This window comes from Electrona antarctica (assembly GCF_951216825.1).
Source record: "Electrona antarctica genome assembly, chromosome: 13".
Classification (NCBI taxonomy): Eukaryota; Metazoa; Chordata; class Actinopteri; order Myctophiformes; family Myctophidae; genus Electrona; species Electrona antarctica.
In genome coordinates, this window is record NC_136794.1 from 49690183 (window position 1) to 49714429 (window position 24247).

The following is a 24247-nucleotide window of genomic DNA, read 5'->3' on the forward strand; positions in this document are numbered from 1 at the left end:
TGCTCCGAGACCATGGACTATAGCCTGTCGCTTTTAAGCGATTTTCACCTTTTTTTTAAACCCTCCGAAACTGTGAAAAATGCCACCCTATAGCATGTGCTCCGAGACCATGGACTATAGCCTGTCGCTTTTCAGTGATTTTGACCTTTTTTTCAAATCCTCCGAAACCGTGAAAAATGCCACCCTGTAGCATGTGCTCCGAGACCATGGACTCGTCGCTTTTCAGTGATTTTGACCTTTTTTTCAAATCCTCCGAAACCGTGAAAAATGCCACCCTATAGCATGTGCTCCGAGACCATGGACTATAGCCTGTCGCTTTTCAGTGTTTTTCACCTTTTTTTCAAATCCTCCGAAACCGTGAAAAATGCCACCCTGTAGCATGTGCTCCGAGACCATGGACTATAGCCTGTCGCTTTTCAGTGATTTTGACCTTTTTTTCAAATCCTCCGAAACCGTGAAAAATGCCACCCTATAGCATGTGCTCCGAGACCATGGACTATAGCCTGTCGCTTTTCAGTGATTTTGACCTTTTTTTTTAAATCCTCCGAAACCGTGAAAAATGGCACCCTATAGCATGTGCTCCGAGACCATGGACTATAGCCTGTCGCTTTTAAGCGATTTTCACCTTTTTTTTAAACCCTCCGAAACTGTGAAAAATGCCACCCTATAGCATGTGCTCCGAGACCATGGACTATAGCCTGTCGCTTTTCAGTGATTTTGACCTTTTTTTCAAATCCTCCGAAACCGTGAAAAATGCCACCCTGTAGCATGTGCTCCGAGACCATGGACTCGTCGCTTTTCAGTGATTTTGACCTTTTTTTCAAATCCTCCGAAACCGTGAAAAATGCCACCCTATAGCATGTGCTCCGAGACCATGGACTCGTCGCTTTTCAGTGATTTTGACCTTTTTTTCAAATCCTCCGAAACCGTGAAAAATGCCACCCTATAGCATGTGCTCCGAGACCATGGACTATAGCCTGTCGCTTTTCAGTGATTTTCACCTTTTTTTCAAATCCTCCAAGACCATGGACTATAGCCTGTAGCTTTTCAGTGATTTTGACCTTTTTTTCAAATCCTCCGAAACCGTGAAAAATGCCACCCTATAGCATGTGCTCCGAGACCATGGACTATAGCCTGTCGCTTTTCAGTGTTTTTCACCTTTTTTTCAAATCCTCCGAAACCGTGAAAAATGCCACCCTGTAGCATGTGCTCCGAGACCATGGACTATAGCCTGTCGCTTTTCAGTGATTTTGACCTTTTTTTCAAATCCTCCGAAACCGTGAAAAATGCCACCCTATAGCATGTGCTCCGAGACCATGGACTATAGCCTGTCGCTTTTCAGTGATTTTGACCTTTTTTTTTAAATCCTCCGAAACCGTGAAAAATGGCACCCTATAGCATGTGCTCCGAGACCATGGACTATAGCCTGTCGCTTTTAAGCGATTTTCACCTTTTTTTTAAACCCTCCGAAACTGTGAAAAATGCCACCCTATAGCATGTGCTCCGAGACCATGGACTATAGCCTGTCGCTTTTCAGTGATTTTGACCTTTTTTTCAAATCCTCCGAAACCGTGAAAAATGCCACCCTGTAGCATGTGCTCCGAGACCATGGACTCGTCGCTTTTCAGTGATTTTGACCTTTTTTTCAAATCCTCCGAAACCGTGAAAAATGCCACCCTATAGCATGTGCTCCGAGACCATGGACTCGTCGCTTTTCAGTGATTTTGACCTTTTTTTCAAATCCTCCGAAACCGTGAAAAATGCCACCCTATAGCATGTGCTCCGAGACCATGGACTATAGCCTGTCGCTTTTCAGTGATTTTCACCTTTTTTTCAAATCCTCCAAGACCATGGACTATAGCCTGTAGCTTTTCAGTGATTTTGACCTTTTTTTCAAATCCTCCGAAACCGTGAAAAATGCCACCCTATAGCATGTGCTCCGAGACCATGGACTATAGCCTGTCGCTTTTCAGTGATTTTCACCTTTTTTTTAAATCCTCCGAAACCGTGAAAAATGCCACCCTGTAGCATGTGCTCCGAGACCATGGACTATAGCCTGTCGCTTTTCAGTGATTTTGACTTTTTTTTCAAATCCTCCGAAACCGTGAAAAATGGCACCCTATAGCATGTGCTCCGAGACCATGGACTATAGCCTGTCGCTTTTCAGTGATTTTGACCTTTTTTTTAAATCCTCCGAAACCGTGAAAAATGGCACCCTATAGCATGTGCTCCGAGACCATGGACTATAGCCTGTCGCTTTTCAGCGATTTTCACCTTTTTTTTAAACCCTCCGAAACTGTGAAAAATGCCACCCTATAGCATGTGCTCCGAGACCATGGACTATAGCCTGTCGCTTTTCAGTGATTTTGACCTTTTTTTCAAATCCTCCGAAACCGTGAAAAATGCCACCCTGTAGCATGTGCTCCGAGACCATGGACTATAGCCTGTCGCTTTTCAGTGATTTTGACCTTTTTTTCAAATCCTCCGAAACCGTGAAAAATGCCACCCTATAGCATGTGCTCCGAGACCATGGACTATAGCCTGTCGCTTTTCCGCGATTTTCACCTTTTTTTTCAAATCCTCCGAAACCGTGAAAAATGCCACCCTATAGCATGTGCTCCGAGACCATGGACTATAGCCTGTCGCTTTTCAGTGATTTTCACCTTTTTTTCAAATCCTCCGAAACCGTGAAAAATGCCACCCTGTAGCATGTGCTCCGAGACCATGGACTATAGCCTGTCGCTTTTCAGTGATTTTCACCTTTTTTTCAAATCCAACGAAACCGTGAAAAATGCCACCCTGTAGCATGTGCTCCAAGACCATGGACTATAGCCTGTAGCTTTTCAGTGATTTTGACCTTTTTTTCAAATCCTCAGAAACCGTGAAAAATGCCACCCTATAGCATGTGCTCCGAGACCATGGACTATAGCCTGTCGCTTTTCAGTGATTTTGACCTTTTTTTCAAATCCTCCGAAACCGTGAAAAATGCCACCCTATAGCATGTGCTCCGAGACCATGGACTATAGCCTGTCGCTTTTCAGTGATTTTCACCTTTTTTTCAAATCCAACGAAACCGTGAAAAATGCCACCCTGTAGCATGTGCTCCAAGACCATGGACTATAGCCTGTAGCTTTTCAGTGATTTTGACCTTTTTTTCAAATCCTCCGAAACCGTGAAAAATGCCACCCTATAGCATGTGCTCCGAGACCATGGACTATAGCCTGTCGCTTTTCAGTGATTTTGACCTTTTTTTTAAACCCTCCGAAACTGTGAAAAATGCCACCCTATAGCATGTGCTCCGAGACCATGGACTATAGCCTGTCGCTTTTCAGTGATTTTGACCTTTTTTTCAAATCCTCCGAAACCGTGAAAAATGCCACCCTGTAGCATGTGCTCCGAGACCATGGACTCGTCGCTTTTCAGTGATTTTGACCTTTTTTTCAAATCCTCCGAAACCGTGAAAAATGCCACCCTATAGCATGTGCTCCGAGACCATGGACTATAGCCTGTCGCTTTTCAGTGATTTTCACCTTTTTTTTTAAATCCTCCGAAACCGTGAAAAATGCCACCCTGTAGCATGTGCTCCGAGACCATGGACTATAGCCTGTCGCTTTTCAGTGATTTTGACTTTTTTTTCAAATCCTCCGAAACCGTGAAAAATGGCACCCTATAGCATGTGCTCCGAGACCATGGACTATAGCCTGTCGCTTTTCAGTGATTTTGACCTTTTTTTTAAATCCTCCGAAACCGTGAAAAATGGCACCCTATAGCATGTGCTCCGAGACCATGGACTATAGCCTGTCGCTTTTCAGCGATTTTCACCTTTTTTTTAAACCCTCCGAAACTGTGAAAAATGCCACCCTATAGCATGTGCTCCGAGACCATGGACTATAGCCTGTCGCTTTTCAGTGATTTTGACCTTTTTTTCAAATCCTCCGAAACCGTGAAAAATGCCACCCTATAGCATGTGCTCCGAGACCATGGACTATAGCCTGTCGCTTTTCAGTGATTTTCACCTTTTTTTCAAATCCTCCAAGACCATGGACTATAGCCTGTAGCTTTTCAGTGATTTTGACCTTTTTTTCAAATCCTCCGAAACCGTGAAAAATGCCACCCTATAGCATGTGCTCCGAGACCATGGACTATAGCCTGTCGCTTTTCAGTGATTTTCACCTTTTTTTTAAATCCTCCGAAACCGTGAAAAATGCCACCCTGTAGCATGTGCTCCGAGACCATGGACTATAGCCTGTCGCTTTTCAGTGATTTTGACTTTTTTTTCAAATCCTCCGAAACCGTGAAAAATGGAACCCTATAGCATGTGCTCCGAGACCATGGACTATAGCCTGTCGCTTTTCAGTGATTTTGACCTTTTTTTTAAATCCTCCGAAACCGTGAAAAATGGCACCCTATAGCATGTGCTCCGAGACCATGGACTATAGCCTGTCGCTTTTCAGCGATTTTCACCTTTTTTTTAAACCCTCCGAAACTGTGAAAAATGCCACCCTATAGCATGTGCTCCGAGACCATGGACTATAGCCTGTCGCTTTTCAGTGATTTTGACCTTTTTTTCAAATCCTCCGAAACCGTGAAAAATGCCACCCTGTAGCATGTGCTCCGAGACCATGGACTATAGCCTGTCGCTTTTCAGTGATTTTGACCTTTTTTTCAAATCCTCCGAAACCGTGAAAAATGCCACCCTATAGCATGTGCTCCGAGACCATGGACTATAGCCTGTCGCTTTTCCGCGATTTTCACCTTTTTTTTCAAATCCTCCGAAACCGTGAAAAATGCCACCCTATAGCATGTGCTCCGAGACCATGGACTATAGCCTGTCGCTTTTCAGTGATTTTCACCTTTTTTTCAAATCCTCCGAAACCGTGAAAAATGCCACCCTGTAGCATGTGCTCCGAGACCATGGACTATAGCCTGTCGCTTTTCAGTGATTTTCACCTTTTTTTCAAATCCAACGAAACCGTGAAAAATGCCACCCTGTAGCATGTGCTCCAAGACCATGGACTATAGCCTGTAGCTTTTCAGTGATTTTGACCTTTTTTTCAAATCCTCAGAAACCGTGAAAAATGCCACCCTATAGCATGTGCTCCGAGACCATGGACTATAGCCTGTCGCTTTTCAGTGATTTTGACCTTTTTTTCAAATCCTCCGAAACCGTGAAAAATGCCACCCTATAGCATGTGCTCCGAGACCATGGACTATAGCCTGTCGCTTTTCAGTGATTTTCACCTTTTTTTCAAATCCAACGAAACCGTGAAAAATGCCACCCTGTAGCATGTGCTCCAAGACCATGGACTATAGCCTGTAGCTTTTCAGTGATTTTGACCTTTTTTTCAAATCCTCCGAAACCGTGAAAAATGCCACCCTATAGCATGTGCTCCGAGACCATGGACTATAGCCTGTCGCTTTTCAGTGATTTTGACCTTTTTTTCAAATCCTCCGAAACCGTGAAAAATGCCACCCTATAGCATGTGCTCCGAGACCATGGACTATAGCCTGTCGCTTTTCAGTGATTTTGACCTTTTTTTTTAAAATCCTCCGAAACCGTGAAAAATGGCACCCTATAGCATGTGCTCCGAGACCATGGACTATAGCCTGTCGCTTTTCAGCGATTTTCACCTTTTTTTCAAATCCTCCGAAACCGTGAAAAATGCCACCCTATAGCATGTGCTCCGAGACCATGGACTATAGCCTGTCGCTTTTCAGTGATTTTGACCTTTTTTTCAAATCCTCCGAAACCGTGAAAAATGCCACCCTATAGCATGTGCTCCGAGACCATGGACTATAGCCTGTCGCTTTTCAGTGATTTTGACCTTTTTTTTAAATCCTCCGAAACCGTGAAAAATGCCACCCTATAGCATGTGCTCCGAGACCATGGACTATAGCCTGTCGCTTTTCAGTGATTTTGACCTTTTTTTCAAATCCTCCGAAACCGTGAAAAATGCCACCCTGTAGCATGTGCTCCGAGACCATGGACTATAGCCTGTAGCTTTTCAGTGATTTTGACCTTTTTTTCAAATCCTCCGAAACCGTGAAAAATGCCACCCTATAGCATGTGCTCCGAGACCATGGACTATAGCCTGTCGCTTTTCAGTGATTTTGACCTTTTTTCAAATCCTCCGAAACCGTGAAAAATGCCACCCTATAGCATGTGCTCCGAGAACATGGACTATAGCCTGTCGCTTTTCAGTGATTTTGACCTTTTTTTCAAATCCTCCGAAACCGTGAAAAATGCCACCCTATAGCATGTGCTCCGAGACCATGGACTATAGCCTGTCGCTTTTCAGTGATTTTGACCTTTTTTTTTAAATCCTCCGAAACCGTGAAAAATGGCACCCTATAGCATGTGCTCTGAGACCATGGACTATAGCCTGTCGCTTTTAAGCGATTTTCACCTTTTTTTTAAACCCTCCGAAACTGTGAAAAATGCCACCCTATAGCATGTGCTCCGAGACCATGGACTATAGCCTGTCGCTTTTCAGTGATTTTGACCTTTTTTTCAAATCCTCCGAAACCGTGAAAAATGCCACCCTGTAGCATGTGCTCCGAGACCATGGACTATAGCCTGTCGCTTTTCAGTGATTTTGACCTTTTTTTCAAATCCTCCGAAACCGTGAAAAATGCCACCCTGTAGCATGTGCTCCGAGACCATGGACTATAGCCTGTCGCTTTTCAGTGATTTTCACCTTTTTTTCAAATCCTCCGAAACCGTGAAAAATGCCACCCTGTAGCATGTGCTCCGAGACCATGGACTATAGCCTGTCTCTTTTCAGTGATTTTGACTTTTTTTTCAAATCCTCCGAAACCGTGAAAAATGGCACCCTATAGCATGTGCTCCGAGACCATGGACTATAGCCTGTCGCTTTTCCGCGATTTTCAACTTTTTTTTCAAATCCTCCGAAACCGTGAAAAATGCCACCCTATAGCATGTGCTCCGAGACCATGGACTATAGCCTGTCGCTTTTCAGTGATTTTGACCTTTTTTTCAAATCCTCCGAAACCGTGAAAAATGCCACCCTATAGCATGTGCTCCGAGACCATGGACTATAGCCTGTAGCTTTTTAGTGATTTTGACCTTTTTTCAAATCCTCAGAAACCGTGAAAAATGCCACCCTATAGCATGTGCTCCGAGACCATGGACTATAGCCTGTCGCTTTTCAGTGATTTTGACCTTTTTTTCAAATCCTCCGAAACCGTGAAAAATGCCACCCTGTAGCATGTGCTCCGAGACCATGGACTATAGCCTGTCGCTTTTCAGTGATTTTCACCTTTTTTTCAAATCCTCCGAAACCGTGAAAATTGCCACCCTGTAGCATGTGCTCCGAGACCATGGACTGTCGCTTTTCAGTGATTTTGACCTTTTTTTCAAATCCTCCGAAACCGTGAAAATGCCACCCTATAGCATGTGCTCCGAGACCATGGACTATAGCCTGTCGCTTTTCAGTGATTTTCACCTTTTTTTCAAATCCTCCGAAACCGTGAAAAATGCCACCCTATAGCATGTGCTCCGAGACCATGGACTATAGCCTGTCGCTTTTCAGTGATTTTCACCTTTTTTTCAAATCCAACGAAACCGTGAAAAATGCCACCCTGTAGCATGTGTTCCAAGACCATGGACTATAGCCTGTAGCTTTTCAGTGATTTTGACCTTTTTTTCAAATCCTCCGAAACCGTGAAAAATGCCACCCTATAGCATGTGCTCCGAGACCATGGACTATAGCCTGTCGCTTTTCAGTGATTTTGACCTTTTTTTTAAATCCTCCGAAACCGTGAAAAATGGCACCCTATAGCATGTGCTCCGAGACCATGGACTATAGCCTGTCGCTTTTAAGCGATTTTCACCTTTTTTTAAAACCCTCCGAAACTGTGAAAAATGCCACCCTATAGCATGTGCTCCGAGACCATGGACTATAGCCTGTCGCTTTTCAGTGATTTTGACCTTTTTTTCAAATCCTCCGAAACCGTGAAAAATGCCACCCTATAGCATGTGCTCCGAGACCATGGACTATAGCCTGTAGCTTTTTAGTGATTTTGACCTTTTTTCAAATCCTCCGAAACCGTGAAAAATGCCACCCTATAGCATGTGCTCCGAGACCATGGACTATAGCCTGTCGCTTTTCAGTGATTTTGACCTTTTTTTCAAATCCTCCGAAACCGTGAAAAATGCCACCCTATAGCATGTGCTCCGAGACCATGGACAGCCTGTCGCTTTTCAGTGATTTTTACCTTTTTTTTCAAATCCTCCGAAACCGTGAAAAATGCCACCCTATAGCATGTGCTCCGAGACCATGGACTATAGCCTGTCGCTTTTCAGTGATTTTCACCTTTTTTTCAAATCCTCCGAAACCGTGAAAAATGCCACCCTGTAGCATGTGCTCCGAGACCATGGACTATAGCCTGTCGCTTTTCAGTGATTTTGACCTTTTTTTCAAATCCTCCGAAACCGTGAAAAATGCCACCCTATAGCATGTGCTCCGAGACCATGGACTATAGCCTGTCGCTTTTCAGTGATTTTCACCTTTTTTTCAAATCCTCCGAAACCGTGAAAAATGCCACCCTGTAGCATGTGCTCCGAGACCATGGACTATAGCCTGTCGCTTTTCAGTGATTTTGACCTTTTTTTCAAATCCTCCGAAACCGTGAAAAATGCCACCCTATAGCATGTGCTCCGAGACCATGGACTATAGCCTGTCGCTTTTCAGTGATTTTGACCTTTTTTTCAAATCCTCCGAAACCGTGAAAAATGCCACCCTGTAGCATGTGCTCCGAGACCATGGACTATAGCCTGTCGCTTTTCAGTGATTTTGACCTTTTTTTCAAATCCTCCGAAACCGTGAAAAATGCCACCCTATAGCATGTGCTCCGAGACCATGGACTATAGCCTGTCGCTTTTCAGTGATTTTGACCTTTTTTTCAAATCCTCCGAAACCGTGAAAAATGCCACCCTATAGCATGTGCTCCGAGACCATGGACTATAGCCTGTAGCTTTTCAGTGATTTTCACCTTTTTTTCAAATCCTCCGAAACCGTGAAAAATGCCACCCTGTAGCATGTGCTCCGAGACCATGGACTATAGCCTGTCGCTTTTCAGTGATTTTGACCTTTTTTTCAAATCCTCCGAAACCGTGAAAATGCCACCCTATAGCATGTGCTCCGAGACCATGGACTATAGCCTGTCGCTTTTCAGTGATTTTCACCTTTTTTTCAAATCCTCCGAAACCGTGAAAAATGCCACCCTGTAGCATGTGCTCTGAGACCATGGACTATAGCCTGTCGCTTTTCAGTGATTTTGACCTTTTTTTTCAAATCCTCCGAAACCGTGAAAAATGCCATCCTATAGCATGTGCTCCGAGACCATGGACTATAGACTGTCGCTTTTCAGTGATTTTGACCTTTTTTTTCAAATCCTCCGAAACCGTGAAAAATGCCACCCTATAGCATGTGCTCCGAGACCATGGACTATAGCCTGTCGCTTTTCAGTGATTTTCACCTTTTTTTCAAATCCTCCGAAACCGTGAAAAATGCCACCCTGTAGCATGTGCTCCGAGACCATGGACTATAGCCTGTCGCTTTTCAGTGATTTTGACCTTTTTTTCAAATCCTCCGAAACCGTGAAAAATGCCACCCTATAGCATGTGCTCCGAGACCATGGACTATAGCCTGTCGCTTTTCAGTGATTTTGACCTTTTTTTCAAATCCTCCGAAACCGTGAAAAATGCCACCCTGTAGCATGTGCTCCGAGACCATGGACTATAGCCTGTCGCTTTTCAGTGATTTTGACCTTTTTTTCAAATCCTCCGAAACTGTGAAAAATGCCACCCTATAGCATGTGCTCCGAGACCATGGACTATAGCCTGTCGCTTTTCAGTGATTTTCACCTTTTTTTCAAATCCTCCGAAACCGTGAAAAATGCCACCCTGTAGCATGTGCTCCGAGACCATGGACTATAGCCTGTCGCTTTTCAGTGATTTTGACCTTTTTTTCAAATCCTCCGAAACCGTGAAAAATGCCACCCTGTAGCATGTGCTCCGAGACCATGGACTATAGCCTGTCGCTTTTCAGTGATTTTGACCTTTTTTTCAAATCCTCCGAAACCGTGAAAAATGCCACCCTATAGCATGTGCTCCGAGACCATGGACTATAGCCTGTCGCTTTTCAGTGATTTTGACCTTTTTTTCAAATCCTCCGAAACCGTGAAAAATGCCACCCTATAGCATGTGCTCCGAGACCATGGACAGCCTGTCGCTTTTCAGTGATTTTGACCTTTTTTTTCAAATCCTCCGAAACCGTGAAAAATGCCACCCTATAGCATGTGCTCCGAGACCATGGACTATAGCCTGTCGCTTTTCAGTGATTTTCACCTTTTTTTCAAATCCTCCGAAACCGTGAAAAATGCCACCCTGTAGCATGTGCTCCGAGACCATGGACTATAGCCTGTCGCTTTTCAGTGATTTTGACCTTTTTTTCAAATCCTCCGAAACCGTGAAAAATGCCACCCTATAGCATGTGCTCCGAGACCATGGACTATAGCCTGTCGCTTTTCAGTGATTTTCACCTTTTTTTCAAATCCTCCGAAACCGTGAAAAATGCCACCCTGTAGCATGTGCTCCGAGACCATGGACTATAGCCTGTCGCTTTTCAGTGATTTTGACCTTTTTTTCAAATCCTCCGAAACCGTGAAAAATGCCACCCTATAGCATGTGCTCCGAGACCATGGACTATAGCCTGTCGCTTTTCAGTGATTTTGACCTTTTTTTCAAATCCTCCGAAACCGTGAAAAATGCCACCCTGTAGCATGTGCTCCGAGACCATGGACTATAGCCTGTCGCTTTTCAGTGATTTTGACCTTTTTTTCAAATCCTCCGAAACCGTGAAAAATGCCACCCTATAGCATGTGCTCCGAGACCATGGACTATAGCCTGTCGCTTTTCAGTGATTTTGACCTTTTTTTCAAATCCTCCGAAACCGTGAAAAATGCCACCCTATAGCATGTGCTCCGAGACCATGGACTATAGCCTGTCGCTTTTCAGTGATTTTGACCTTTTTTTCAAATCCTCCGAAACCGTGAAAAATGCCACCCTGTAGCATGTGCTCCGAGACCATGGACTATAGCCTGTCGCTTTTCAGTGATTTTGACCTTTTTTTCAAATCCTCCGAAACCGTGAAAAATGCCACCCTATAGCATGTGCTCCGAGACCATGGACTATAGCCTGTCGCTTTTCAAGGATTTTCACCTTTTTTTCAAATCCTCCGAAACCGTGAAAAATGCCACCCTATAGCATGTGCTCCGAGACCATGGACTATAGCCTGTCGCTTTTCAGTGATTTTGACCTTTTTTTCAAATCCTCCGAAACCGTGAAAAATGCCACCCTGTAGCATGTGCTCCGAGACCATGGACTATAGCCTGTCGCTTTTCAGTGATTTTGACCTTTTTTTCAAATCCTCCGAAACCGTGAAAAATGCCACCCTATAGCATGTGCTCCGAGACCATGGACTATAGCCTGTCGCTTTTCAGTGATTTTGACCTTTTTTTCAAATCCTCCGAAACCGTGAAAAATGCCACCCTATAGCATGTGCTCCGAGACCATGGACTATAGCCTGTCGCTTTTCAGTGATTTTCACCTTTTTTTCAAATCCTCCGAAACCGTGAAAAATGCCACCCTGTAGCATGTGCTCCGAGACCATGGACTATAGCCTGTCGCTTTTCAGTGATTTTGACCTTTTTTTCAAATCCTCCGAAACCGTGAAAAATGCCACCCTATAGCATGTGCTCCGAGACAATGGACTATAGCCTGTCGCTTTTCAGTGATTTTGACCTTTTTTTCAAATCCTCCGAAACCGTGAAAAATGCCACCCTGTAGCATGTGCTCCGAGACCATGGACTATAGCCTGTCGCTTTTCAGTGATTTTGACCTTTTTTTCAAATCCTCCGAAACCGTGAAAAATGCCACCCTATAGCATGTGCTCCGAGACCATGGACTATAGCCTGTCGCTTTTCAGTGATTTTCACCTTTTTTTCAAATCCTCCGAAACCGTGAAAAATGCCACCCTGTAGCATGTGCTCCGAGACCATGGACTATAGCCTGTCGCTTTTCAGTGATTTTGACCTTTTTTTCAAATCCTCCGAAACCGTGAAAAATGCCACCCTATAGCATGTGCTCCGAGACCATGGACTATAGCCTGTCGCTTTTCAGTGATTTTGACCTTTTTTTCAAATCCTCCGAAACCGTGAAAAATGCCACCCTGTAGCATGTGCTCCGAGACCATGGACTATAGCCTGTCGCTTTTCAGTGATTTTGACCTTTTTTTCAAATCCTCCGAAACCGTGAAAAATGCCACCCTATAGCATGTGCTCCGAGACCATGGACTATAGCCTGTCGCTTTTCAGTGATTTTGACCTTTTTTTCAAATCCTCCGAAACCGTGAAAAATGCCACCCTATAGCATGTGCTCCGAGACCATGGACTATAGCCTGTCGCTTTTCAGTGATTTTGACCTTTTTTTCAAATCCTCCGAAACCGTGAAAAATGCCACCCTGTAGCATGTGCTCCGAGACCATGGACTATAGCCTGTCGCTTTTCAGTGATTTTGACCTTTTTTTCAAATCCTCCGAAACCGTGAAAAATGCCACCCTATAGTATGTGCTCCGAGACCATGGACTATAGCCTGTCGCTTTTCAAGGATTTTCACCTTTTTTTCAAATCCTCCGAAACCGTGAAAAATGCCACCCTATAGCATGTGCTCCGAGACCATGGACTATAGCCTGTCGCTTTTCAGTGATTTTGACCTTTTTTTCAAATCCTCCGAAACCGTGAAAAATGCCACCCTGTAGCATGTGCTCCGAGACCATGGACTATAGCCTGTCGCTTTTCAGTGATTTTGACCTTTTTTTCAAATCCTCCGAAACCGTGAAAAATGCCACCCTATAGCATGTGCTCCGAGACCATGGACTATAGCCTGTCGCTTTTCAGTGATTTTGACCTTTTTTTCAAATCCTCCGAAACCGTGAAAAATGCCACCCTATAGCATGTGCTCCGAGACCATGGACTATAGCCTGTCGCTTTTCAGTGATTTTCACCTTTTTTTCAAATCCTCCGAAACCGTGAAAAATGCCACCCTGTAGCATGTGCTCCGAGACCATGGACTATAGCCTGTCGCTTTTCAGTGATTTTGACCTTTTTTTCAAATCCTCCGAAACCGTGAAAAATGCCACCCTATAGCATGTGCTCCGAGACCATGGACTATAGCCTGTCGCTTTTCAGTGATTTTGACCTTTTTTTCAAATCCTCCGAAACCGTGAAAAATGCCACCCTGTAGCATGTGCTCCGAGACCATGGACTATAGCCTGTCGCTTTTCAGTGATTTTGACCTTTTTTTTAAATCCTCCGAAACCGGGAAAAATGCCACCCTGTAGCATGTGCTCCGAGACCATGGACTATAGCCTGTCGCTTTTCAGTGATTTTGACCTTTTTTTCAAATCCTCCGAAACCGTGAAAAATGCCACCCTATAGCATGTGCTCCGAGACCATGGACTATAGCCTGTCGCTTTTCAGTGATTTTCACCTTTTTTTCAAATCCTCCGAAACCGTGAAAAATGCCACCCTGTAGCATGTGCTCTGAGACCATGGACTATAGCCTGTCGCTTTTCAGTGATTTTGACCTTTTTTTCAAATCCTCCGAAACCGTGAAAAATGCCATCCTATAGCATGTGCTCCGAGACCATGGACTATAGCCTGTCGCTTTTCAGTGATTTTCACCTTTTTTTCAAATCCTCCGAAACCGTGAAAAATGCCACCCTGTAGCATGTGCTCTGAGACCATGGACTATAGCCTGTCGCTTTTCAGTGATTTTGACCTTTTTTTCAAATCCTCCGAAACCGTGAAAAATGCCACCCTATAGCATGTGCTCCGAGACCATGGACTATAGCCTGTCGCTTTTCAGTGATTTTGAACTTTTTGTCAAATCCTCCGAAACCGTGAAAAATGTCACCCTGTAGCATGTGCTCCGAGACCATGGACTATAGCCTGTCGCTTTTCAGTGATTTTCACCTTTTTTTCAAATCCTCCGAAACCGTGAAAAATGGCACCCTATAGCATGTGCTCCGAGACCATGGACTATAGCCTGTCGCTTTTCCGCGATTTTCACCTTTTTTTTCAAATCCTCCGAAACCGTGAAAAATGCCACCCTATAGCATGTGCTCCGAGACCATGGACTATAGCCTGTCGCTTTTCAGTGATTTTCACCTTTTTTTCAAATCCTCCAAAACCGTGAAAAATGTCACCCTGTAGCATGTGCTCCGAGACCATGGACTATAGCCTGTCGCTTTTCAGTGATTTTGACCTTTTTTTCAAATCCTCCGAAACCGTGAAAAATGCCACCCTGTAGCATGTGCTCCGAGACCATGGACTATAGCCTGTCGCTTTTCAGTGATTTTCACCTTTTTTCAAATCCTCCGAAACCGTGAAAAATGCCACCCTGTAGCATGTGCTCCGAGACCATGGACTATAGCCTGTCGCTTTTCAGTGATTTTGACCTTTTTTTCAAATCCTCCGAAACCGTGAAAAATGCCACCCTATAGCATGTGCTCCGAGACCATGGACTATAGCCTGTCGCTTTTCAGTGATTTTGACCTTTTTTTCAAATCCTCCGAAACCGTGAAAAATGCCACCCTATAGCATGTGCTCCGAGACCATGGACTATAGCCTGTCGCTTTTCAGTGATTTTGACCTTTTTTTCAAATCCTCCGAAACCCTGAAAAATGCCACCCTGTAGCATGTGCTCCGAGACCATGGACTATAGCCTGTCGCTTTTCAGTGATTTTGACCTTTTTTTCAAATCCTCCGAAACCGTGAAAAATGCCACCCTGTAGCATGTGCTCCGAGACCATGGACTATAGCCTGTCGCTTTTCAGTGATTTTGACCTTTTTTTCAAATCCTCCGAAACCGTGAAAAATGCCACCCTATAGCATGTGCTCCGAGACCATGGACTATAGCCTGTCGCTTTTCAGTGATTTTGACCTTTTTTTCAAATCCTCCGAAACCGTGAAAAATGCCACCCTATAGCATGTGCTCCGAGACCATGGACTATAGCCTGTCGCTTTTCAGTGATTTTCACCTTTTTTTCAAATCCTCCGAAACCGTGAAAAATGCCACCCTGTAGCATGTGCTCCGAGACCATGGACTATAGCCTGTCGCTTTTCAGTGATTTTGACCTTTTTTTCAAATCCTCCGAAACCGTGAAAAATGCCACCCTATAGCATGTGCTCCGAGACCATGGACTATAGCCTGTCGCTTTTCAGTGATTTTGACCTTTTTTTCAAATCCTCCGAAACCGTGAAAAATGCCACCCTGTAGCATGTGCTCCGAGACCATGGACTATAGCCTGTCGCTTTTCAGTGATTTTGACCTTTTTTTCAAATCCTCCGAAACCGGGAAAAATGCCACCCTGTAGCATGTGCTCCGAGACCATGGACTATAGCCTGTCGCTTTTCAGTGATTTTGACCTTTTTTTCAAATCCTCCGAAACCGTGAAAAATGCCACCCTATAGCATGTGCTCCGAGACCATGGACTATAGCCTGTCGCTTTTCAGTGATTTTCACCTTTTTTTCAAATCCTCCGAAACCGTGAAAAATGCCACCCTGTAGCATGTGCTCTGAGACCATGGACTATAGCCTGTCGCTTTTCAGTGATTTTGACCTTTTTTTCAAATCCTCCGAAACCGTGAAAAATGCCATCCTATAGCATGTGCTCCGAGACCATGGACTATAGCCTGTCGCTTTTCAGTGATTTTCACCTTTTTTTCAAATCCTCCGAAACCGTGAAAAATGCCACCCTGTAGCATGTGCTCTGAGACCATGGACTATAGCCTGTCGCTTTTCAGTGATTTTGACCTTTTTTTCAAATCCTCCGAAACCGTGAAAAATGCCACCCTATAGCATGTGCTCCGAGACCATGGACTATAGCCTGTCGCTTTTCAGTGATTTTGAACTTTTTGTCAAATCCTCCGAAACCGTGAAAAATGTCACCCTGTAGCATGTGCTCCGAGACCATGGACTATAGCCTGTCGCTTTTCAGTGATTTTCACCTTTTTTTCAAATCCTCCGAAACCGTGAAAAATGGCACCCTATAGCATGTGCTCCGAGACCATGGACTATAGCCTGTCGCTTTTCCGCGATTTTCACCTTTTTTTTCAAATCCTCCGAAACCGTGAAAAATGCCACCCTATAGCATGTGCTCCGAGACCATGGACTATAGCCTGTCGCTTTTCAGTGATTTTCACCTTTTTTTCAAATCCTCCAAAACCGTGAAAAATGTCACCCTGTAGCATGTGCTCCGAGACCATGGACTATAGCCTGTCGCTTTTCAGTGATTTTGACCTTTTTTTCAAATCCTCCGAAACCGTGAAAAATGCCACCCTGTAGCATGTGCTCCGAGACCATGGACTATAGCCTGTCGCTTTTCAGTGATTTTCACCTTTTTTCAAATCCTCCGAAACCGTGAAAAATGCCACCCTGTAGCATGTGCTCCGAGACCATGGACTATAGCCTGTCGCTTTTCAGTGATTTTGACCTTTTTTTCAAATCCTCCGAAACCGTGAAAAATGCCACCCTATAGCATGTGCTCCGAGACCATGGACTATAGCCTGTCGCTTTTCAGTGATTTTGACCTTTTTTTCAAATCCTCCGAAACCGTGAAAAATGCCACCCTATAGCATGTGCTCCGAGACCATGGACTATAGCCTGTCGCTTTTCAGTGATTTTGACCTTTTTTTCAAATCCTCCGAAACCCTGAAAAATGCCACCCTGTAGCATGTGCTCCGAGACCATGGACTATAGCCTGTCGCTTTTCAGTGATTTTGACCTTTTTTTCAAATCCTCCGAAACCGTGAAAAATGCCACCCTATAGCATGTGCTCCGAGACCATGGACTATAGCCTGTCGCTTTTCAGTGATTTTGACCTTTTTTTCAAATCCTCCGAAACAGTGAAAAATGCCACCCTATAGCATGTGCTCCGAGACCATGGACTATAGCCTGTCGCTTTTCAGTGATTTTCACCTTTTTTTCAAATCCTCCGAAACCGTGAAAAATGCCACCCTGTAGCATGTTGCTCCGAGACCATGGACTATAGCCTGTCGCTTTTCAGTGATTTTGACCTTTTTTTCAAATCCTCCGAAACCGTGAAAAAATGCCACCCTATAGCATGTGCTCCGAGACCATGGACTATAGCCTGTCGCTTTTCAGTGATTTTGACCTTTTTTTCAAATCCTCCGAAACCGTGAAAAATGCCACCCTGTAGCATGTGCTCCGAGACATGGACTATAGCCTGTCGGCTTTTCTATAGCCTGTCGCTTTTCAGTGATTTTGACCTTTTTTTCAAATCCTCCGAAACCGTGAAAAATGCCACCCTATAGCATGTGCTCCGAGACCATGGACTATAGCCTGTCGCTTTTCAGTGATTTTGACCTTTTTTTTCAAATCCTCCGAAACCGTGAAAAATGCCACCCTATAGCATGTGCTCCGAGACCATGGACTATAGCCTGTCGCTTTTCAGTGATTTTCACCTTTTTTTCAAATCCTCCGAAACCGTGAAAAATGCCACCCTGTAGCATGTGCTCCGAGACCATGGACTATAGCCTGTCGCTTTTCAGTGATTTTGACCTTTTTTTCAAATCCTCCGAAACCGTGAAAAATGCCACCCTATAGCATGTGCTCCGAGACCATGGACTATAGCCTGTCGCTTTTCAGTGATTTTGACCTTTTTTTCAAATCCTCCGAAACCGTGAAAAATGCCACCCTGTAGCATGTGCTCCGAGACCATGGACTATAGCCTGTCGCTTTTCAGTGATTTTGACCTTTTTTTCAAATCCTCCGAAACCGTGAAAAATGCCACCCTGTAGCATGTGCTCCGAGACCATGGACTATAGCCTGTCGCTTTTCAGTGATTTTGACCTTTTTTTCAAATCCTCCGAAACCGTGAAAAATGCCACCCTATAGCATGTGCTCCGAGACCATGGACTATAGCCTGTCGCTTTTCAGTGATTTTGACCTTTTTTTCAAATCCTCCGAAACCGTGAAAAATGCCACCCTATAGCATGTGCTCCGAGACCATGGACTATATAGCCTGTCGCTTTTCAGTGATTTTGACCTTTTTTTCTAATCCTCCGAAACCGTGAAAAATGCCACCCTGTAGCATGTGCTCCGAGACCATGGACTATAGCCTGTCGCTTTTCAGTGATTTTGACCTTTTTTTCAAATCCTCCGAAACCGTGAAAAATGCCACCCTATAGCATGTGCTCCGAGACCATGGACTATAGCCTGTCGCTTTTCAGTGATTTTGACCTTTTTTTCAAATCCTCCGAAACCGTGAAAAATGCCACCCTATAGCATGTGCTCCGAGACCATGGACTATATAGCCTGTCGCTTTTCAGTGATTTTGACCTTTTTTTCTAATCCTCCGAAACCGTGAAAAATGCCACCCTATAGCATGTGCTCCGAGACCATGGACTATATAGCCTGTCGCTTTTCAGTGATTTTGACCTTTTTTTTTAATCCTCCGAAACCGTGAAAAATGGCACCCTATAGCATGTGCTCCGAGACCATGGACTATAGCCTGTCGCTTTTCAGCGATTTTCACCTTTTTTTTAAACCCTCCGAAACTGTGAAAAATGCCACCCTATAGCATGTGCTCCGAGACCATGGACTATAGCCTGTCGCTTTTCAGTGATTTTGACCTTTTTTTCAAATCCTCCGAAACCGTGAAAAATGCCACCCTATAGCATGTGCTCCGAGACCATGGACTATAGCCTGTCGCTTTTCAGTGATTTTGACCTTTTTTTCAAATCCTCCGAAACCGTGAAAAATGCCACCCTGTAGCATGTGCTCCGAGACCATGGACTATAGCATGTCGCTTTTCAGTGATTTTGACCTTTTTTTCAAATCCTCCGAAACCGTGAAAAATGCCACCCTATAGCATGTGCTCCGAGACCATGGACTATAGCCTGTCGCTTTTCAGTGATTTTGACCTTTTTTTCAAATCCTCCGAAACCGTGAAAAATGCCACCCTATAGCATGTGCTCCGAGACCATGGACTATAGCCTGTCGCTTTTCAGTGATTTTCACCTTTTTTTCAAATCCTCCGAAACCGTGAAAAATGCCACCCTGTAGCATGTGCTCCGAGACCATGGACTATAGCCTGTCGCTTTTCAGTGATTTTGACCTTTTTTTCAAATCCTCCGAAACCGTGAAAAATGCCACCCTATAGCATGTGCTCCGAGACCATGGACTATAGCCTGTCGCTTTTCAGTGATTTTGACCTTTTTTTCAAATCCTCCGAAACCGTGAAAAATGCCACCCTGTAGCATGTGCTCCGAGACCATGGACTATAGCCTGTCGCTTTTCAGTGATTTTGACCTTTTTTTCAAATCCTCCGAAACCGTGAAAAATGCCACCCTATAGCATGTGCTCCGAGACCATGGACTATAGCCTGTCGCTTTTCAGTGATTTTGACCTTTTTTTCAAATCCTCCGAAACCGTGAAAAATGCCACCCTATAGCATGTGCTCCGAGACCATGGACTATAGCCTGTAGCTTTTCAGTGATTTTCACCTTTTTTTCAAATCCTCCGAAACCGTGAAAAATGCCACCCTGTAGCATGTGCTCCGAGACCATGGACTATAGCCTGTCGCTTTTCAGTGATTTTGACCTTTTTTTCAAATCCTCCGAAACCGTGAAAATGCCACCCTATAGCATGTGCTCCGAGACCATGGACTATAGCCTGTCGCTTTTCAGTGATTTTCACCTTTTTTTCAAATCCTCCGAAACCGTGAAAAATGCCACCCTGTAGCATGTGCTCTGAGACCATGGACTATAGCCTGTCGCTTTTCAGTGATTTTGACCTTTTTTTTCAAATCCTCCGAAACCGTGAAAAATGCCATCCTATAGCATGTGCTCCGAGACCATGGACTATAGCCTGTCGCTTTTCAGTGATTTTGACCTTTTTTTTCAAATCCTCCGAAACCGTGAAAAATGCCACCCTATAGCATGTGCTCCGAGACCATGGACTATAGCCTGTCGCTTTTCAGTGATTTTCACCTTTTTTTCAAATCCTCCGAAACCGTGAAAAATGCCACCCTGTAGCATGTGCTCCGAGACCATGGACTATAGCCTGTCGCTTTTCAGTGATTTTGACCTTTTTTTCAAATCCTCCGAAACCGTGAAAAATGCCACCCTATAGCATGTGCTCCAAGACCATGGACTATAGCCTGTCGCTTTTCAGTGATTTTGACCTTTTTTTCAAATCCTCCGAAACCGTGAAAAATGCCACCCTGTAGCATGTGCTCCGAGACCATGGACTATAGCCTGTCGCTTTTCAGTGATTTTGACCTTTTTTTCAAATCCTCCGAAACCGTGAAAAATGCCACCCTATAGCATGTGCTCCAAGACCATGGACTATAGCCTGTCGCTTTTCAGTGATTTTGACCTTTTTTTCAAATCCTCCGAAACCGTGAAAAATGCCACCCTATAGCATGTGCTCCGAGACCATGGACTATATAGCCTGTCGCTTTTCAGTGATTTTGACCTTTTTTTTTAATCCTCCGAAACCGTGAAAAATGCCACCCTATAGCATGTGCTCCGAGACCATGGACTATATAGCCTGTCGCTTTTCAGTGATTTTGACCTTTTTTTTTAATCCTCCGAAACCGTGAAAAATGGCACCCTATAGCATGTGCTCCGAGACCATGGACTATAGCCTGTCGCTTTTCAGCGATTTTCACCTTTTTTTTAAACCCTCCGAAACTGTGAAAAATGCCATCCTATAGCATGTGCTCCGAGACCATGGACTATAGCCTGTCGCTTTTCAGTGATTTTGACCTTTTTTTTCAAATCCTCCGAAACCGTGAAAAATGCCACCCTATAGCATGTGCTCCGAGACCATGGACTATAGCCTGTCGCTTTTCAGTGATTTTCACCTTTTTTTCAAATCCTCCGAAACCGTGAAAAATGCCACCCTGTAGCATGTGCTCCGAGACCATGGACTATAGCCTGTCGCTTTTCAGTGATTTTGACCTTTTTTTCAAATCCTCCGAAACCGTGAAAAATGCCACCCTATAGCATGTGCTCCGAGACCATGGACTATAGCCTGTCGCTTTTCAGTGATTTTGACCTTTTTTTCAAATCCTCCGAAACCGTGAAAAATGCCACCCTATAGCATGTGCTCCGAGACCATGGACTATATAGCCTGTCGCTTTTCAGTGATTTTGACCTTTTTTTTTAATCCTCCGAAACCGTGAAAAATGGCACCCTATAGCATGTGCTCCGAGACCATGGACTATAGCCTGTCGCTTTTCAGCGATTTTCACCTTTTTTTTAAACCCTCCGAAACTGTGAAAAATGCCACCCTATAGCATGTGCTCCGAGACCATGGACTATATAGCCTGTCGCTTTTCAGTGATTTTGACCTTTTTTTTTAATCCTCCGAAACCGTGAAAAATGCCACCCTATAGCATGTGCTCCGAGACCATGGACTATATAGCCTGTCGCTTTTCAGTGATTTTGACCTTTTTTTTTAATCCTCCGAAACCGTGAAAAATGGCACCCTATAGCATGTGCTCCGAGACCATGGACTATAGCCTGTCGCTTTTCAGCGATTTTCACCTTTTTTTTAAACCCTCCGAAACTGTGAAAAATGCCATCCTATAGCATGTGCTCCGAGACCATGGACTATAGCCTGTCGCTTTTCAGTGATTTTGACCTTTTTTTTCAAATCCTCCGAAACCGTGAAAAATGCCACCCTATAGCATGTGCTCCGAGACCATGGACTATAGCCTGTCGCTTTTCAGTGATTTTCACCTTTTTTTCAAATCCTCCGAAACCGTGAAAAATGCCACCCTGTAGCATGTGCTCCGAGACCATGGACTATAGCCTGTCGCTTTTCAGTGATTTTGACCTTTTTTTCAAATCCTCCGAAACCGTGAAAAATGCCACCCTATAGCATGTGCTCCGAGACCATGGACTATAGCCTGTCGCTTTTCAGTGATTTTGACCTTTTTTTCAAATCCTCCGAAACCGTGAAAAATGCCACCCTATAGCATGTGCTCCGAGACCATGGACTATATAGCCTGTCGCTTTTCAGTGATTTTGACCTTTTTTTTTAATCCTCCGAAACCGTGAAAAATGGCACCCTATAGCATGTGCTCCGAGACCATGGACTATAGCCTGTCGCTTTTCAGCGATTTTCACCTTTTTTTTAAACCCTCCGAAACTGTGAAAAATGCCACCCTATAGCATGTGCTCCGAGACCATGGACTATAGCCTGTCGCTTTTCAGTGATTTTGACCTTTTTTTCAAATCCTCCGAAACCGTGAAAAATGCCACCCTATAGCATGTGCTCCGAGACCATGGACTATAGCCTGTCGCTTTTCAGTGATTTTGACCTTTTTTTTCAAATCCTCCGAAACCGTGAAAAATGCCACCCTATAGCATGTGCTCCGAGACCATGGACTATAGCCTGTCGCTTTTCAGTGATTTTCACCTTTTTTTCAAATCCTCCGAAACCGTGAAAAATGCCACCCTGTAGCATGTGCTCCGAGACCATGGACTATAGCCTGTCGCTTTTCAGTGATTTTGACCTTTTTTTCAAATCCTCCGAAACCGTGAAAAATGCCACCCTATAGCATGTGCTCCGAGACCATGGACTATAGCCTGTCGCTTTTCAGTGATTTTGACCTTTTTTTCAAATCCTCCGAAACCGTGAAAAATGCCACCCTATAGCATGTGCTCCGAGACCATGGACTATATAGCCTGTCGCTTTTCAGTGATTTTGACCTTTTTTTTTAATCCTCCGAAACCGTGAAAAATGGCACCCTATAGCATGTGCTCCGAGACCATGGACTATAGCCTGTCGCTTTTCAGCGATTTTCACCTTTTTTTTAAACCCTCCGAAACTGTGAAAAATGCCACCCTATAGCATGTGCTCCGAGACCATGGACTATATAGCCTGTCGCTTTTCAGTGATTTTGACCTTTTTTTTTAATCCTCCGAAACCGTGAAAAATGCCACCCTATAGCATGTGCTCCGAGACCATGGACTATATAGCCTGTCGCTTTTCAGTGATTTTGACCTTTTTTTTTAATCCTCCGAAACCGTGAAAAATGGCACCCTATAGCATGTGCTCCGAGACCATGGACTATAGCCTGTCGCTTTTCAGCGATTTTCACCTTTTTTTTAAACCCTCCGAAACTGTGAAAAATGCCATCCTATAGCATGTGCTCCGAGACCATGGACTATAGCCTGTCGCTTTTCAGTGATTTTGACCTTTTTTTTCAAATCCTCCGAAACCGTGAAAAATGCCACCCTATAGCATGTGCTCCGAGACCATGGACTATAGCCTGTCGCTTTTCAGTGATTTTCACCTTTTTTTCAAATCCTCCGAAACCGTGAAAAATGCCACCCTGTAGCATGTGCTCCGAGACCATGGACTATAGCCTGTCGCTTTTCAGTGATTTTGACCTTTTTTTCAAATCCTCCGAAACCGTGAAAAATGCCACCCTATAGCATGTGCTCCGAGACCATGGACTATATAGCCTGTCGCTTTTCAGTGATTTTGACCTTTTTTTTTAATCCTCCGAAACCGTGAAAAATGGCACCCTATAGCATGTGCTCCGAGACCATGGACTATAGCCTGTCGCTTTTCAGCGATTTTCACCTTTTTTTTAAACCCTCCGAAACTGTGAAAAATGCCACCCTATAGCATGTGCTCCGAGACCATGGACTATAGCCTGTCGCTTTTCAGTGATTTTGACCTTTTTTTCAAATCCTCCGAAACCGTGAAAAATGCCACCCTATAGCATGTGCTCCGAGACCATGGACTATAGCCTGTCGCTTTTCAGTGATTTTGACCTTTTTTTCAAATCCTCCGAAACCGTGAAAAATGCCACCCTGTAGCATGTGCTCCGAGACCATGGACTATAGCCTGTCGCTTTTCAGTGATTTTGACCTTTTTTTCAAATCCTCTGAAACCGTGAAAAATGCCACCCTATAGCATGTGCTCCGAGACCATGGACTATAGCCTGTCGCTTTTCAGTGATTTTGACCTTTTTTTCAAATCCTCCGAAACCGTGAAAAATGCCACCCTATAGCATGTGCTCCGAGACCATGGACTATAGCCTGTCGCTTTTCAGTGATTTTCACCTTTTTTTCAAATCCTCCGAAACCGTGAAAAATGCCACCCTGTAGCATG